At 36.4% G+C, this 18,479-nt stretch overlaps 1 protein-coding gene across 1 annotated transcript in view; it reads left to right on the top strand.

The window, feature by feature from the left end:
* Nucleotides 1-18,479, top strand: part of LOC145666617 (uncharacterized) — a 68,017-nt gene that overhangs the window by 2,828 nt on the left and 46,710 nt on the right. Inside the window, exons 2-3 of the mRNA XM_081734055.1 lie at nt 2,063-2,095; nt 7,544-7,606. The gene's annotated coding sequence lies outside the window, so the exon portion shown is untranslated. The remainder of the gene's footprint in view (nt 1-2,062; nt 2,096-7,543; nt 7,607-18,479) is intronic.

Here is an 18,479-nt window from a genome sequence, read left to right on the forward strand (position 1 = left end):
TTGCCAAAGAATAGATCAGCTACCGGCTTTTAAAAGCAATTCAGATATGCAATAATACAGGGAAACAGGGTAATAAAATTTATAAACCAGGCACTGAAGCTCCGGGAAGAGTGATAGAAATAAAATTGAGGCAGAGATCGAAATTAAAGAACAAATTTGGTTTCATGTCAGGACCTTCGACAAAGGATGCAATATTTTCACGTAAGATGCTAATGGAAAAGTACAAAGAATATCAGAAAAATTTTCATATAGTTTTCATCGACATAGACAAAGCTTATGATGAAGTGCCACGGGATCTTATTGATGGAAACTGAAGAAGATATGTGTTCCAAACATATACATCAGTATAACTTATTAAAGATAGGTATGATGGATGTAGGACAGAAATGACAGAAGAGTTCAGAGTTAAATGGGGATTTTATCAGGGAACTACTCTTAGCCCATATCTTTTTGGAGTTGTGATGGAGGAGCTTACGATAAATATTCAAGACTTTGTACCTTGCAGTATGCTATTTGCGGACAATATCGTTCTGCTGAGTGAAATCAAGACAGTACTATAAGAGAATTAGGTACTTGGAGAGAAGTATTGGAGAGCAATGATCTTAGAATTAATAAAATCAAAACAGAATATTTATATTGTCCTTTCAGGAAAAATATAATCGTGAATACAATAATACCTTTGATGAAGAAAGGCGTTAACGACGAGGCAATTCAAGTACTTGGGATCAATCCTTCAGGAAAACGTAGGAATAAAAGAAAATGTAAACAGCTGAATTAGCAACGGTCGGACAAAATGAAGAGAAGTGGCAGAAGTACTGTGTGACCATAGGGTATCAATTCGCCTTAAAGTTTAGAAAACACTAGTGAGACCTACCGTATTATACGGAGCGGAATATTGAACGACGAAGAAGAGAGGGGAACAAAAGTTACACGAGGATGAAGGTACAGCAGAGGGTGTATGGAGTGATGTGGAAAAACAGAATTAAGAATGAAGTGATTCGAGGAACAGCAAACGATGAGGTCAGTAGTACAAAAACTGCAAGAAAGTAAACTGAGGTGGTTTGCGCATGTGATATAAAAGCCTTTGGAATACGTAGTTCACCGAGTAGATGCTATAGAACTGAATGGGAAGCGAGTGCGATGCCGGCCAATGAAAAAGTGAGGAGACTGGGTGAAGAACGATATGATGCAGTATAGTGTCACAGTGAATATGGCACAAGATAGGAACAGGTGAAGGACAACGATCCGAAAACCCAACCCTAGCTACCTGCGGGAAAAAAGGGTTGGGAAAAGGTTTCAAATTATTTAATTTTCATAGAATCCCATTAAGCTCTATCGAAAGAATCTTATTTTTTTCTGCCAATTCAGTAATAGTGAAAGTATCAGTAAATGAGATATATGAATTCAATTCTATGCTAGTTGAACGTTAAGATTTTTGTTTCATACTATTGTATGTTCTAGCAACTAATCCGTACAATTTCTTGCTCTTAGTAAACAATTACGGTTACAAGGATTTCCAGACAGAAACGATTGTCTAAGTCTATAATGCGATATAGAAATTTAACTTTGATATTGAAAACTTTCTTTTCAAGATAAATGTGTTATGAGTTGTTGCATTGGAAATTAGATGAAAGAGAAAAATAATATTGATAATTTTTGATTACAATTATAATAAAATAGTGTTTTTTTTAAAAAAAAATTCTACTTTAATATCACTAATGTTCATTTAATACTTAAAAGTGTATCGCCGTAATCAAATTTCGTTTATCTCTCCTTGCTAGTCTAGTGACATTCTTTATACAATTCATTCCGTCATAGCCGAAGAATTGGGAAACGGAAATTTAAATAGAGAGTTTACTAGTTCCTGTATAATTCCTTAAGTTGCTAGCTATAGATTCCATAATTTTTGATTGAGGGCGTTTCAAAGGAGATATTTTTCATCTTGCTGGTCTATAATTCTAAACATTGGCCTATTCATTAAATTTGTAAACATATATTTGTAAACATTGATATTGATATTTTTCTGTATATTATAATAATATGTTTATACCCGTTCTTTAAGTCACAGATTTATTAAAAAAGAAAGCGGACAAAGGTAAGCCATTACATTAGGATTTAGGCTTGTAGATACTAGGGCTTAAATATACTAGTTACCTCATTTTCAATATGGTACTGAAATGGATTTTAAAATACTACAAACTGAACTTCATAGTGTAAGCCCGTTCAAGAGTAATTTTACCAATAAAATAGAAAGATATTGACTTTGTTATTGTTATCCTGTTATAGTTATGGCCAAACGAAAATACTGAACATTGAATTTTCTCTGACAGCTTTTATCATTTTCAAGACATAACGAAGAAAAATGTGATGGGATCCCTTTTGACTAAATTAGACCATCTAAATAAAGTATGTTCAACTTTTTTGAATCAAAGCTTTTAAATCTTGCAGCAGATAAAACGTAGACATTTAGGGTAGCTTTCACCAGTGTAAATATGTGCAAAGTGTTGACTATTACTCAAAAGGTAGAACGAGGCATTCACAAAGCAAAGTAAAATCATACTTGGCTTGTGTATAGCCCGCTTCCCCCAGTTCTTTGTCACCGGAACTGGAAGAGTCACTACTATACCCTACTACTGCTACTCTTACTACTACTACAATTACTAATACTATGACTACTACTACTATTACTACTACTACTACTACTACTACTACTACTACTACTACTACTTATATCGAGAACAGAACCCAATTAACCCCTGCGGGGCTTCTAACCAGTTCCTACTACTAGTACTACTACAACTATTGCTACCAACTACCACCACTACTACTACTACTGCTACTAATACTACTACTATCGCTACTACAACAACAACCACTACTACTTACACTAAAGTTTCCTTCCCACAAGATTGACATCTTAAATCTTTATAACATTCGATTCCGATTCATTACGAACTAATATGAATCGTTAGAATCACTATAATTCGTTAAAAATCACTCGGAGGAGCGGGCTATACTCAATCCTCATACATACTCCTAACAAACAATACCTTAAACACCTACGTACTAAGGCGATATAGCTAGTTCGCACTTCCGAAAATTCATTCAGGCCTGAATTGGAAACAATATAAGTGGCGCTAGCACTCATTATGCAATTAGGTATTCGGCATTTTGAGATATAGGGAGGCAAAGATAACAAATTTGTATAACAAATTGTCATGTAATTGAATCTATCTATTTCGTGTAGTTTGAAAGCTATTTGACTTTACACTACCTAACTAGGATCTACGTCTTATGCGTAGTATACATTTTTAAAATAATTTCGTTAATCATAATGTGTTACCATAGAAACAACAGATACTTTCAATCTAGCGTTGTATACGATTTAAATTTAACCTTATTTCAAACAATTCCTTCTGGTGTAATTACATGTACCACATAATGAAAATGATAGCGAATAAAAGTGTAAAAATTTCATAAAATTAAATTAAAAAGATGAAATTTCCTGTTTTACATTCGAAGACTATGGTCTGTAAAGAAGATATTGAAAATCTTCAAGTTTTACGTCACACGCTTATGCCGTTTGGGCTAAAGGAGACAGTGGTGATGAGAAATGAATAGATTGGTGGAATGAAGAAAGTGGGAGGAAACGGGGGAACTGAGAAAACCCACGTACACGGTGTTTATCGACCGCAAAGTTCACTTGACGCGAGCTGGGATCGAATCAAGGACCCGATGCACCAGAGGTGAACGCTCTACCACTGAAAGGAAGATATTGAAACTGAACGATTATGATAGACATGGTAGAATAAAATCGTGAGAGGGAATAGAAAATAATATTCTCCACCACAAACTGATATGGTCAGAGATCCATACTAGGAAATTCTTCCACCATAGATGAATGCTGCACCACTTTTAATTTTTACTTTTTTATTTTATTATATTTGTATGAGCCACGGCCCCCACACAAGATTAACAAACTAAGTTTAATCACGTCATTAGTTTATTTTCTTACGTAAACTAATCATATTATTTCATAATTTAGTATTAAGTATATAATGCTTGGGTTCAATTACTAACAACGGATCTAGGCTCTGAAATTCGGAATTGTATAGATATAATTCTCTACTTGTCACAACGAACGAAAATTTTATTAACACACATGATGGGAATATCACTTAGAAATTTAAGCTTCTCACTATGAAAGTATAGATAAATCTTTAATTTACTTTGCGAAACATAAAAATTATATATGCACTACTAATTTCAACCAGTTGTTAAAACGCCGGTACTCCCTGGCCGACATAGAAGCGATTCCTACAAGGTTAAGATTTTTAAATTTTAATACTCAAGGAAAAGGAGGAATAGAAAAAGAATTTACCCGAATTCCCGATCAAAGGTGGTAATCTTCCTTGTCAGAAGTACACTCTATCGAATGGATTATTATACGAAGTCCCTTAATTACCGTATTCTCGTGTGTATAAGCCGCACTCATGTATAAGCCGCACCCTTAAAATTTTACCTTTACATCCGTTTAAAAAAATCTCAAGGATAAGCCGCGGGTAGAATGTCTATCAAGCTACAGCTAAAATAAAATCATGTGTACGTACTTATCACACACTAAGACTTTTTTATTCTAAAATAAAATCACACTGTCACTACCACTAGAGAGGTTGCTCAAAATGTACAGTTGTAATGTTATTCACTGTCACTACTACTGTCACTACCAGTAGACAGGTTGGTTGCACTATCAGTACCTGCATTAGAGGCATCACTGGCATCACGATCCTTATCGCTGATATCTCAGAGCATATCATCCTGGGAGCCGTCCAGGGCATTGGATATTCCACACTTCAAAAATCATTTGACGATTGTTTCAGGTTTAACACTTTCCCAGGCTGCCAGAATCCATTCACACACAAGCCGCACAGTCAGACATTTGATCTTACCTTTGGGTGTACGATCATGGTTTCCTGCAATCATCCAATCATTGTAAAGTCTCCTGAATAAACTTTTAAATGAGCGATTAACAGTAACATCAAGGGGCTGAAGGATGGAAGTAAGGCCCCCAGGAACAACAGCTATGTCACTTTTACTCGCATTTAATGTTCGCTTCACACGAGGAGTCACGTGAGCTCGGAAGCTATCCCAAACTATCCACCAGCTTTTAGGCTTCAGCAAACCACCAGGTCTTCTGTTCCACCCATTTGTAGCCAGTCCAACACCAGATTCTCTTCCATCCATCCTTTTTCCTGAGCACAAACAAAAATACCCGGGGGTATGTGTTTTGATACAGTTTTTCGCTTCAAGACAACGTAGGGTGGTAGTTTGTTTCCATCTGCCAGAACAGCCAGCATATCGGTACATCGCTTCTTCTCACCACCTGTAGTCTTTATTCTTACGGTGCGCGAGTCTCTTGGCGAAACTGTAGTAGACATAGGCATGTCCCAGTAAATGGGTGTTTGATCAGCATTACCGATTTTGGATTTTGGCATTGTCGCTTACGGATAATGAATCTCTGAAACTTCAAAATTTCATCGTCAAAGTCTGCTGGAAGACGTTGATCAACTGTTGTCCTACGACGCAGTGACAAGTCATTCCGACGCATGAAACGTGCACACCATCCAGCACTTGCTCGAAAATCGTGGCTTATTCTTAACTGACGAACCTCTTCAAGAGCTTGAAAGCGTATCATATCAACTGTAACAGCATAACCTGAACTTCTTTTCTCATTAACGTAAGATAAAACATTTTCTTCCAATTGTGGATACTTAGCTGCTTTTCCACGAAACGCCTTCCTCTTGCCCCTTGTTGCTTGAAGTTCATTCTTCTGCTTTTTCCAACGTTGCACGTTGGATTCATCCACGTGAAAATGACGTGCAGAAGCTCGGTTCCCGTTTTCCTCAGAGAATCGGATAAGTTGCAATTTAAAATGTGCGTCGTAGCTAAGTCGTTTGGACATTTTCCTTAGAAGAAATCCACAAGGCACGCTCTTCGTAACGTATAGGTGCAGCGCACGAGACAGACTGCCTTCTCGTAGAGAAAACTCTTGAGTGCGCGATTGTTATCGCAGAGGAATCTTTTGTTCGTTTACAGGTAATTGTTGATTCAAATCAACAATAGCGGTATTTGAGTTAACGTGTTTGTTCCTGTGTTGAATTATTGTTTCGTCTGATTGTGGCCTTGTGGATTTGTTTTCTATACGTGTTTCTTGTGATGTACGGTAAATACCGTACAACAAACGCAAAAAATTAATACCGTAATTATCTTTAAGCAATTTTAAATCATTCGCGTGTATAAGCCGCACACTACATTTTCGTTTGCTTTTTGGTGAAAAAAGTACGGCTTATACACGCAAGAATACGGTAGCTTACAATACTTAGCAACATTTACAACATCGTAATATAGAAACAACAATAGAAATTATTTCCCAAACACACATACTGTTTCTCTTATGGTATTAATTATAGCTGGCAACAATGAAAATAATTTTAAATAAAATTGTTGAACAATTTATTTGAAAATTATAAATAAAACCATTTTCAAGGTGAATACAACTAATTATAATTTACAAATAAATTAATCAATACTTTTATTTACAATCATCTTTGTTGTAAGTAAAAGAGAGATTCACAGACTCCAACATCGCAAAGCAAATATTATTCCTTATTTACTTCCTTAGTTTAATTGATCCTTTTATTTCCTTCTTTATTAATTCTACTTCTCATTTGGTCTGTCTGTTTCTCCTTGTAACAGTCTGTTTGTAATATTGTGAATACCTCTGTACATTTAGACATAAGATCGGACTCTTTACCTATTAGGATTGTAAGTCGTGATTTTAGGGTAGAAAATGTAAAACTAGAACAGTACTGACTCGTTTATTCAACCTAGTTATTTTTGGTTACTATGTTTCTCATGAAAATAGTTTGAAAATTGAAAATGACGTGGAAATTGTAATGAATCTCCCAAACTAAGAGTTACAACACAATACAATTGACACGAGTCCAAACTTTGAAAATTATGTCTTAAACTCAATAAGCACAATTAGTTTGGCTTCTGATATTACTGTAAATAATTGTGGCACAAACCTTTAATACACAGTGGATTATCAAGGACGAATCACGATAACTGGCAGGTAGCTTACTACTCATATGAGGTGTTACCGACCCGATCTCTGGCTATGTGATTTTGTGGTGGACAAAATTGTGCATGTGGGGTTTCTTGGGGCTATCCCTTTTAATTATACAACCTTTTACACGAATTAGTTTACAATTCACTTTCTTTATTAAATATTAATAAGCGTAAATTTAAATATTTCGCTTTACAAACTGAATTAATTCCAAGCGATACATAAGTTGTTTAAAAAAAATGTACTAGCGTATCTTAAACTAATGTTTTTATCTAAAAATTTTACAAATAATGAACTGGTTTACAAATATTACATATTAGCAAAATATGATAAATGAAAATTAATATATTCTTTCAAGGAAAATGAAACTACAGCATATTGTTTCACCTTTTCCTTTTTTGATTTCTTTTATAGTTATTGGAGCAATAAAAGATGCAAAGAAAGCGGCAGTAGACAAATTCAAAGAAAAACTTTCCTGTAAGTAAATTAAAAAAAAGTAACAAAAATATTCTCTTTAAGTACCAAATATTAAGAAAATAATGATCGATTTGGAGTTTACAAATGTAAGTGCTGTTCAACATAAGGAAGAACAATTTTACATTCGAAGTTACTGTCACTCTCAAATAGACAATTTTGTCGACAAACAGACTGAACGAAAGTACTTTACTGGATAAAAGAAAGTTTTTTGTAGACGATAGAATGAAGGAAGGAAAAGTTTAAATTCGTAGGAACAGTATGGGAGAGTTCATGAAAGATACACAACACAACATTAGTACTGTTTGGAACACAACATTTAACGTTCGTCACCAGTTTCTTTAGATCTTAACAACGCGTATTCTACAACAATCACTCATAAATGCTTATTTGTTCTCAATGTTGATTAATGTTTCTTTCAGACAGCCTCCTTATGGCCAAGCTATTGTACGGATTGATTTTGATTGCCACACAGAATCAATTTTTCATCATAGGTAACAAGTTGGTCGAGTACGTGATACAACTGTCTTGAATGGAGGCTACAATAAGTTTCATATCAAAGTTGTTTGTGTTTCTGAAAACGTGTGAAGATACATAATTGACCTCCTTGATCATTATTCTTGATCATTAACCCCCTTTGGAGTTCTGGTACCTATTTTAGGCACTAAACTAGTGTCTTCATTATTCGATTAAAAAAAATCAATAAAACTTATTACTTAGACTTTTTTGAAGTCTAGAGGCATTGTAGAACACGTTACGTATAGTCTCATGCCTTTCTACGTCCACACATAGGAAGCGATGACGTCATAGCTTTTTTAAAAATAATTTTTTAGGCTTATTTTTATTATTTTTTGACGGGTTTACTTTTGCATCTAGAAAATTGACATTTTGTACAAACATTCAGTTTAATGAGTAGTATTTATCAGATTTTTCAGATCTCTGAGTTAACACAGAGGGGGTCCAGAGAGGCAAAAAGTAAATATATATATATACCAAAAATCCCTTTCTTCACGATTTCCCCGCCCCAGATACATGATGGAGACATGTGAATCATGCCGTTTGAAATGTTGTTCCATTCTGAAGAGAATGAAGTACAAAACATGACCCTAGGATAAATAGAGATGTCTTAGGAAATCTTTTACCTGAGATCAGGGTGTTTTGCGGTAATCTGGAGGATTGTGAGGATTATTGGTAAATATTTTTCCCACTCCTACTGTTCAACATAGAAGCTTGAAATTTTGTACACACATTTAGTACATCCATTAGTATTTTTCAGTTGATTTTCAGATCTCTATGTTAACACAGGAGATTCCAGAAGAGCTCAAAATTAAAAAAAAAGAAAACAGTGAAAAATCCCTATTTCTCTCAAAATTTCCCGCCACAGGGACATGATAGGGAAATGTAAATGGTACCATTTGACATTTTGCACTATTTTGAAAAAAACGAGGTATAAGCCATGATTCTACGATAAACAGGAATGATGTTATAGCAGCTTGACTGAAAGTCTATAATTTACTTTAATAAAAGCCGGAATTTCAAATGATTAATAAAGATATTTTGAAATTGCTCACAGATATAGTCAAACATTTTGAGAAAGTGCCGAGAGGATTCACTTCAATAGTATTTTCTGAGAATCACTATTATAAGTGGTTGAGTGTCGTTGCTGATACTTTCACTTTTCAGACTCATGTCATCGGAATAAAACTCTCGCCGATCGAAGATTTGGTATATCTATTTCTCCTACAATACTTCATAGTATTTTGTTGGTTCAATTATTATCCTCAAAGAATAAAACACTAAAGTTGACATTTCTAAGGAACCAGGGGAATCGTGTGGTACAGGTATTCTATTACAAAGGCCAAATTTTTCCAAGATGAGAATGCTCAAATAATTATATCAGACGTATTCAGGTATAGTTCGAGACACATGAGATTGAAGTTCAATACTTTCTTTTTGCCCGCCTACTTCACGGACCGTAATATCTATTATTAAACATTTATAATCAATTTTACAATAGTGACGCCGACGCAGATTTCCTAAATCATAGCTGAAGAAACTGATTGAGTGTTCCTTTGCATGAAGAATGATCCAGTACTTTTGTGGAAACTATTCACCCGAGACGTAGATTTCATGTAGTTTGGATCTCACGCTAGGCTATAGTTCTACTTTGCATAAAGTTCGATATTAAAAGCGGACGTTTAGCTCGAAATTAAGAACCCATCGATGAGCAGGCTTTTTCTAGGATGTGTTTGAAGTCAAGAAGATATTACCAATGATGTTAACCCATATTAATGAACATCTAGCGCTCTTCTTCGGATTTTTTTTAAAATTCTGGTTGACGTTGACAAATAATGCATAAGATGTATATGGGTCACCGTTATGATAGACAAATAACAATATGTTAGTTAATAATGTACACTGGTACATTAACAGCGGATAAATAAATAATTTTTCTGGGAAAATAAAAATTATCAGTTAGTATTGGCAACTAACGGCATATTTTTAAAACGCCACAAAGGTTGCTTTCTAAGATATCTCAAAAACTACACATGAAAATTTACTCTCGAGCATGTTATGTTGTTTAACTTCATAAGATCTATGGACTGATGTATGTTAAACATATTTTAGTTTAACAAAAATAAAATTTAAGTGCTAATCATAATTTTAGGCTATATTGTATGTCATTAAATTTGGTATGTGCTGTATCTTTCCATTACCATAATAATGAGATTAATAAGAGTATAATTCAGTAGCAGTTTCACCTCAATAACTACATCAACAACTTTTGGCGTTACAAATTTATTAGTTATCTCCATTATCTCTAAATTTTTACATGAGTTGTTACATTCACGCGTATGACTTTGCTTAGCTCAATGAGATCTTTAGACTGTTGTATGTTTCACTTATTTGAACAACTTCTTTTTCGTTAAACGTTAATAATATTGTACGTACAACTTTAAATATTTCCATTTTAAATTTACCTATTTTTATTTCCTCCATTAATTTCAATAAAATGCAAAATTGATTTTACCAGTGCTATTTCAATCAGAAAAACAATCCCATCATTTGGCTATGTATGTTTTATTTCTCGATAAAATTCAAAAATATTAGTGTAATAATTTCATAAACTAACCCTTTTAGGATTTTTGGTAAGTTTTGCTACTGTGGCGTAGTATCGTCTTTGAGCACTTTATTGGTCAAAGATGAAAGAAAAACACCCCAGATGCGTTTTGGAGCCGGATGGCCCCAAGTAGGAGTGGAGATATTTATGAAGTTAGCATGCCACCTATCGCAGGACAGAATTTCAAATTCACATATCATTAGTGCTTCCTTAGCGCTCGTTAGAGCCGCAAACCCCATCGTTAGTGCTACAAAATAAGGTCTCAATGTTAACAGTTACTATTGACCTGTTAACTTCATGCAAGCAGGCCAACATATCAAAATCACCCCATAAATGAAATTGCCGGTTCGAGCAGCGTTAGTACTCGTTAGTGCTATAAACATTAACGTTAGTGCTTCTATATTTACAGTTTCTAGGATAACAAAATGGGTCTGTTTTATGAAGCTGGCAGGCCACCTATGACAGACCATGATTTCGATTTCACACATCGTTAGGGCTTCGTTAGTGCTCATTAGTGCCGCAAACCCCATCATTAGTGCTACAAAAATAACATCTCAATTTTTAACAGCTACTATTGGCCTGCAAACTTCATGCCAATGAAATTTGGCACGCCACCTATGACAGGCCACACTTTCGATTTCACACATTGCTAGTGCTTCGTTAATGCGCGTTAGTGCCGCTAACCGCATCGTTAGTGCTACAAAAATAACTTCTCAATTTTTATCAGTCAGTATTGGCCTGCTACTTTTATGCGAACAGGCCAACATATCAAAATCACCCCATAAACGAAATTGCCGGTTCGAGCAGCATTGCTGCTCGTTAGTGCTATAAACATTAATGTTAGTGCTTCTATATATACAGTTTTTTTTAAAACAAAATGGGTCCGTTTCATGAAGCTGACAAGCTACCTATTGAAGACCACGATTTTGACCTCATATATTGTTTGTGCTCGTTAGTACCGCATATCCCATCGTTAGTACTCCAAAGACAATATATATATATATATATATATATATATATATATATATATATATATATATATATATATATATATATATATATATGTGTGTGTGTGTGTGTGTGTGTGTGTAAAATACATTTTCTCCGCCTAACTTCATGTCAACACGCCCTACAGAACTTACAGCGGACCACAACCTCGATTTCACTCACCGTTATTACATGGTTAGTAGTCGTTAGTGCTGCATGTCCCATCGTTAGTGCTCTTAAATGTTGCCTACAGTTTTTTTGAAGAAACAATTTTTGGCCTGCTAACGCGTGCCAGCACACCAGAGACAAAACCTACTCCAGACTACAATTTCGATTACTCCCATTATTAATTCATAACGGCTACATATTTTAAATAAAGTCATTATTGGCCTGCTAACATCGACAGGACAAGGACGAAATCTACAACAGATGACACCCATCATTAGTGTCTCGTTAGTACATGTTACTGTCGAGTATTATATCGTTAGTGCTCTAAAGATAATGGCTACATTTAAAGAAGGCCATTAATGGGCTGCAACATTATGCCAGCAGACAACGGGCAAAATGTACGACAGACCACAATTTCGATTACATCCGTTATTAGTGAGTCGTTAGTACTCGCTGGTGCCCTATATTTTATCGTTAGTGCTCCAGAGATAACGAATACATTTTTAAGAAGGCATTATTAGCCTGGTAACGTCATGCCAGCAGACCAGAGACGAAATCTACGGCAGATCACAAATTTTATTAGACATGTCATTCGTGCTTCTTTAGTGGTCGTTAGTGCTGTATATCCCATCGTTACTGCTCCACAGATAATAGCTACGTTCCTCAAGGAAAGAACTATTCGCCTGCTAAGTTCATGCTCATATACCGGGGACGAAGTCTACGGTAGACCACAATTTTTATTACACTTTTCATTAGTGTTTCGTTAGTGCTGCATATCCCATCATTAGTGCTGCAGATATAATTTGTTATTTTTTTAAATTAAGTTTTCACTCCTAATTTGATACCAACACGCAAGAAACGAAACCTACAGGAGATCCACAATGTTGATTACACCGGACATTAGTGATTTGTTAGTGCTGGTTCAAGCCGCATATCCCACCGTTAGTACTTCACAGAAAACGAATATATATATATTTTTTAAAGAAAGACATTTTTGTCCTGCTAACTTCATGCCAAAAGACCAGGACCAAATCTACATAGACCACAATTTTGATTACACCCGTCATTACTGATTCGTTAGTGTTAGCTAGTCTCCGTATCGCATCGTTAGTGTCCCACAGGTAAGGGCTAAACTTCTACAAACTTCATCTTCCCCTCATAATTAAATGCCAAAAAGCCAGCCACTAAACCTAGAGCAGACAATAATTTTGATTACACTCGTCATTAGTACCGCATATCCAACAGTTTGTGTTTCACAGATAACTGCCACATTCTTGAAGAAGACCATTAATTTCCTGGTAACTTCATGTCTGGTAACTTCAGCAGTCGAGGGACGAAATAGACGGTCACCCACAAGTTTGTTTACATCTGTCACTAGTTCTTCGTTAGTGTTTGTTTGTACCGCACATCCCCATCGTTAGTGTTTGCTAGTGCTGCATACGCCATCGTTAGTACTGCATATATAACGGCTACATTTTATTTTAAGAAATTCATCATTACCATGCTAATCTCAACCCAGGAAACGAGGAACAAAATCAACTGGAGGCTATAATTGTGATTACACGTCATTTGTGCTTCGTCAGCACGCGTCAGGAGCTCATATTCCATCGTTAGCGATCCACTGATAAAGGCTACATTTTTTAAGAAAGTCAATATTGATCTGCTAACATTATGGTAGCAGACCAGAGACGAAATCTATGTGAAACAACAATGTAGATTACTACCCCCCATTAGGCTTCATCAGTGCTCTTTGGCGCCTCATATGAAACCGTTAGTGCTTTAGGGATAACGGCTTTATTCTTCAAGAAAATCATTATTGGCTGGCTAACTTGATTGCCAGCAGAGCAGCGACGAAATAGACGGCACACCACAATTTTGTTTACATCAGTCATTACGTCTTCGTTAGTGCCGCATATTCTATCATTAGTGTTAGTTAGTGCTGGATATCCCTTCGTTAATATTCCACATATATTGGCTACATTTTTAAGAAAGCCATTACTGGCCTTCTAGCTTCATTCCAGAATACCAGGAACCAGGGCAGATCATAATTTTTATTACACGCTTCATTAATGCTTTGTTTGTGTTTCCTAGTGCTGCATATTCCATCCTTAATACACAATAGATAACGGATACATTTTAAAATAAAACCAATTTCCCCCTAATTTCATGTCAACACGCAACGCACAAAACCTTCAGAAGACCACAATTTTGATTACACCGGTCATTAGTGCTTTTCCAGTTCTCGTTGGTGCAGCATATCCCGTCGTTAAAGCATCACGAATAACAGCTACATTTTTAAAGAAGGAAGTATTGGCCTGTTAACTTGATGCCATCAGAACAGGGACGAAATCTACACCAGGTTACAATTTAGATTACACTCGTCATTAGCGCTTCATGAGTGCTCGTTACTGTTGCATGTCAGACCATTGGTTCCTCAAAGATAACTGCTACATCTTTCAAGAAAGACATTTTTGGCTGCTAAATTTATACTAGCAGACTAGGGATGAAATCTACGGCAGACCATAGTTTTGATTACATCTGTCATTAGTGCTTCTTTAGTGTTCTTTAGTGCCGCATATCAAATCGTTAGTGTTTGTTAGTGCTTCATATCTTATAATAAGTACTCCACATACGTCAGCTATATTTTTTAAGAAAGGCATTGTTGGCCTGCTAATTTTATGGTAGGAGACCAGAGACTAAATCCACACTAGAACACAATTTTGATTACACCTGTCATTAGTGCTTCGTAAGTATTTCCAGTGCCGCATATCCCACCGTTAGTAATCCACCGATTACGGCTATATTTTTTAGGAATGCCGTTAATGGCCTGCTACCTTCATGGCAGCAGACCATTGGCGAAATCTACGGCAGACCACAATGTTTATTACTCCCGTCATACGTGCTCGTTAGTGCTGTATATCCCATCGCTACTGCTCCAGAGATAACGGGTATGGCTAGGTCATTACTGCTTCCATATGCCGCATACACCATCATTAGTACTCACATATAATGCCTTTATTTTTTAAAACCCATTATTGGCCTTCTAACTTCCTGTCAACAGACCTGGCACGACACCTACTTCAGACCACAATTTCAATTTTACACATCGTTGGTTGCGCAAATTTAATCGTTAGTGCTCCACGGAGATCACCTACATTGCTTAAAAAAAATCATTATTGGTTTACTAACTTCATTATTGACCTGCCCTTTTACAAGAAGTTAGTAGGCCAATAATGATTTTTTTTTAAATATAGGTGTACTCTGTAGAGCACTAACGATGAGGTTTGCGGAACTAACGAGCACTAACGATGTGTGAAATTGAATTGTGTCTGAAGTAGGTGTCGTTCCAGGTCGGAAGTTGGAAGACCAATAATGGGTTTTAAAAAATATAGGCACTAAATGTAAATACTAATGATGGTGTATGCGGCATATCAAAGCAGTAACGACCTAGCCGTAGCCGTTATCTGTAGAGCAGAAACGATGCAATATGTTGCACTGACTGGCACTAACGAAGCACTAACGAAGGCTGTGAATGAAATTGTTCAGCAGGTTTCGTAATTGTCTGTTGTAACGAAGTTGGCAGACAAATAATGGTTTCTAAAAAATGTAGACGTTATATTTCGAGAACTAACGATATGATATACAGCATTAACGAGTACTAAAGAAGCACTAATGATAGATAAAATCAAAATTTTGGTCTGCATATTTCGTGCGTGGTGTGTTGGCATGAAAGTAGAAGGGCAAAATGGATGTTTTAAAAATGTAGCCGTTATCTGTGGAGAATTAACGATAAGATATGCCACACCAACGAGCACTAATGATGGGTATAAACAATATTGTGGTCTGCCGTAAGCTTCCCCCTAATCTCCTACCATAAAGTTAGTAGGCCAAAGGAACCAATAGTCTGATATGAGACACTAACAAGGACTAATGAAGCTCTAATGACGAGTGTAATCTAAATTGTAACCTGGCGTAGATTTCGTCCCTGTTCTAATGGCATCAAGTTAGCAGACCAGTACTTGCTTCTTGCAAAATGTAGCTGCTATTCGTGAACCACTAATGACCGGAATAATCAAAATTGTGGTCTTCTGAAGGTTTCGTGCGTTGAGTGTTGGCATAAAATTAGGAGGGGAAAAAGGATTATTTTAAAACGTAGCCATTATCTACTGTGCAATAAGGATGGGATATGCAGCACTAACGAGCACTAACAAACCACTAATGAAGGGTGTAATAAAAATTTTGGTCTACCCTAGTCCCTGGTATGCTAGAATGAAGTTAGAAGGCCAGTAATGGCTTTTTTAAAAAATGTAGCCGATATATGTGGAATATTGACTGGGATATGCACACTAACAAACACTAACGAAGCCTAATGAGGGGCGTAATCAAAATTGTGGTTCCCCGTAGATTTCGTGCCTGATCTGCTACCATAATGTTAGCAGATCAATATTGACATTCTTAAAAAATGTAGCCTTTATCAGTGGATCACTAACATTGGAATATGTGGCCCTGACGCGTGCTGACGAAGCACTAATGACAGGTGTAACCAAAATTGTAGTCTCCAGTTGATTTCGTGCTTCGTTTCCTTGGTAGAGTTTAGCATACCATGTAGCCGTTATATATGCAGTACTAACTATGGGATATGCAGCACCAGCGAACACTAACGATGGAATGTAAGGCACTAACGAGCACTAACGAAGCACTAGCGGCAAGTGTAATCAAAATTGTGGTCGGTTGTAGGTTTACTGGGTGGTCTTTTGGCATGAAATTATGAGGGGAAAATGGAGTTTGTAAAAATTTTACACTTACATGTGGAGCACTAATGATGGGATACGCAGCACTAGCTAACACTAAAGAAACCCAAATGAGGGATGCAACCAAAATTGTGGTCTGTACATTTTTGGTTCTGATCTGCTGGCATGAAGTTGGCAGGCCAATAATGTCTTTCTTTAAAAATATATTCGTTTTCTGTGAAGCACTAACGGTGCAATATGCTACAGCAGCCCTGGCCACGGCGAGCAGATAGTGGAAACTCTCCTCGTGAACGCTCACGAGCATTCTATGAGCAAATACCGTTGTTCGTGCTTCGTGAATCTTCGGGTTTTGTCCTTAGAGAAGCGGAAGTGTTGTCAACCTTGGCGGTAATCATTAGCTTACCAAATAAAAAAAAGTATGCATGGTAACTGATTGCCATTTAGTGTATAGTGCTTTTTACAATGTGGTAACCGTTAACTATAGACAACACAAACTGGTAACAGCAATCAAATGATAAACTATGTACGTTCCTTTTCTTCTTTTTTCTTTCCTTTTGTTAAAGAAGGATGTGGTGGAACCAAACCATCGCTTACATTTATAAAAATTTGCCAGTTTGCCCAATGGAAAACCAGTTTTCAATATATATTATCAAGTTCTTAATCCGAGTGTGGGTTTGTTGTTTCGCTTTATAGGAAAAGAGATAATCTGTTGATACGAAAAAAAATACTGTAGCACTTGTTTGTAATTATCTAAGTACTATCTCCAGAAAATTAGCTTATGCATGTATGTGTGTACGAATAGGCTTAGCAAGGGGTTGGTTGTGGAGATTAGAAGCCACTATTACACTATCAATAGGAAGAATAGTATTCCTTACTCCACTTTTAAAGTGGGGCCGCGGTGGCTCAGTGGTAGAACGTTCACATCTGGTGCTTGGGGTCCCGGGTTCGATCCCAGCCCCCGCCAAGTGAACTTTGCGGTGGACAAACACCGTGTGCGTGGGTTTTCTCGGGGTTCTCCCATTTCCTCCCACTTTCTTCATTCTATTACTCATCATCACCGTCTCCTTTAGCCTAACCGGTATAACCGTGGACGTAAAACCCAAATATTTCATTTCATTTTTTCCACTTTTAATGTTACTTTGATCGCAAAGAATCAAACAGAATATTAAGAGAGCCAAAGAGATTTTCCATTTTTAAGAGTGACCATTAGTGGGTACCATTAGTTTTTCTTTTTTTTTTTTAACAAGGAGTGTCTTTTTAATAAGGAAAAATATATTGTCCCTGGCTGGTTGCTTGCTGGTAGCTTGTTAAAAGTGAAAAAGAATGTTAAATCATATCAACGACTGAAGCTACACGCTTGTCTTTCTTCGATAGTTACTGACTGGTTTTGAAAGTCACGATGTTGTAGACCTACTGTAACAGCGTAAACTTGGAAGGGAACGTTCCAACTGAATGATACGAACAATTATTCCCAATGTCTTGAACATGAAACGTGGATTGCACGGATAACGCTTAAAGTGGGCTGGACTGCACTGGAATTTCCTTCCGGCAAATTAGTGTTTGGTCGGAACTCAGTTCTTCTGTGTAATTGTCTCTTAACAACATTTGAACATTTCTTTTAGATAATAATATCTAACTAACTCTATGGCCTATGGAACCCGAAGGTTCAATGCGGCGTTTACAACATATTTCCACTAACTTCTGTCCTTAGCCAACTGGATCCAGTTTCTACTCTGTACTCTTATTTCTGCAAGATCCATCTTAATATTGTCTTCCCATCTACGTCTAGGTCTTCCTAGTGGTCTTCTTCCAATTGGGTTTTCAGTTAAAATTATGAAAGCGTTTCTAA

The sequence above is a fragment of the Thermobia domestica genome, chromosome 12 (assembly GCF_964235325.1).
Source record: "Thermobia domestica chromosome 12, izTheDome1.hap1.1, whole genome shotgun sequence".
Classification (NCBI taxonomy): domain Eukaryota; kingdom Metazoa; phylum Arthropoda; class Insecta; order Zygentoma; family Lepismatidae; genus Thermobia; species Thermobia domestica.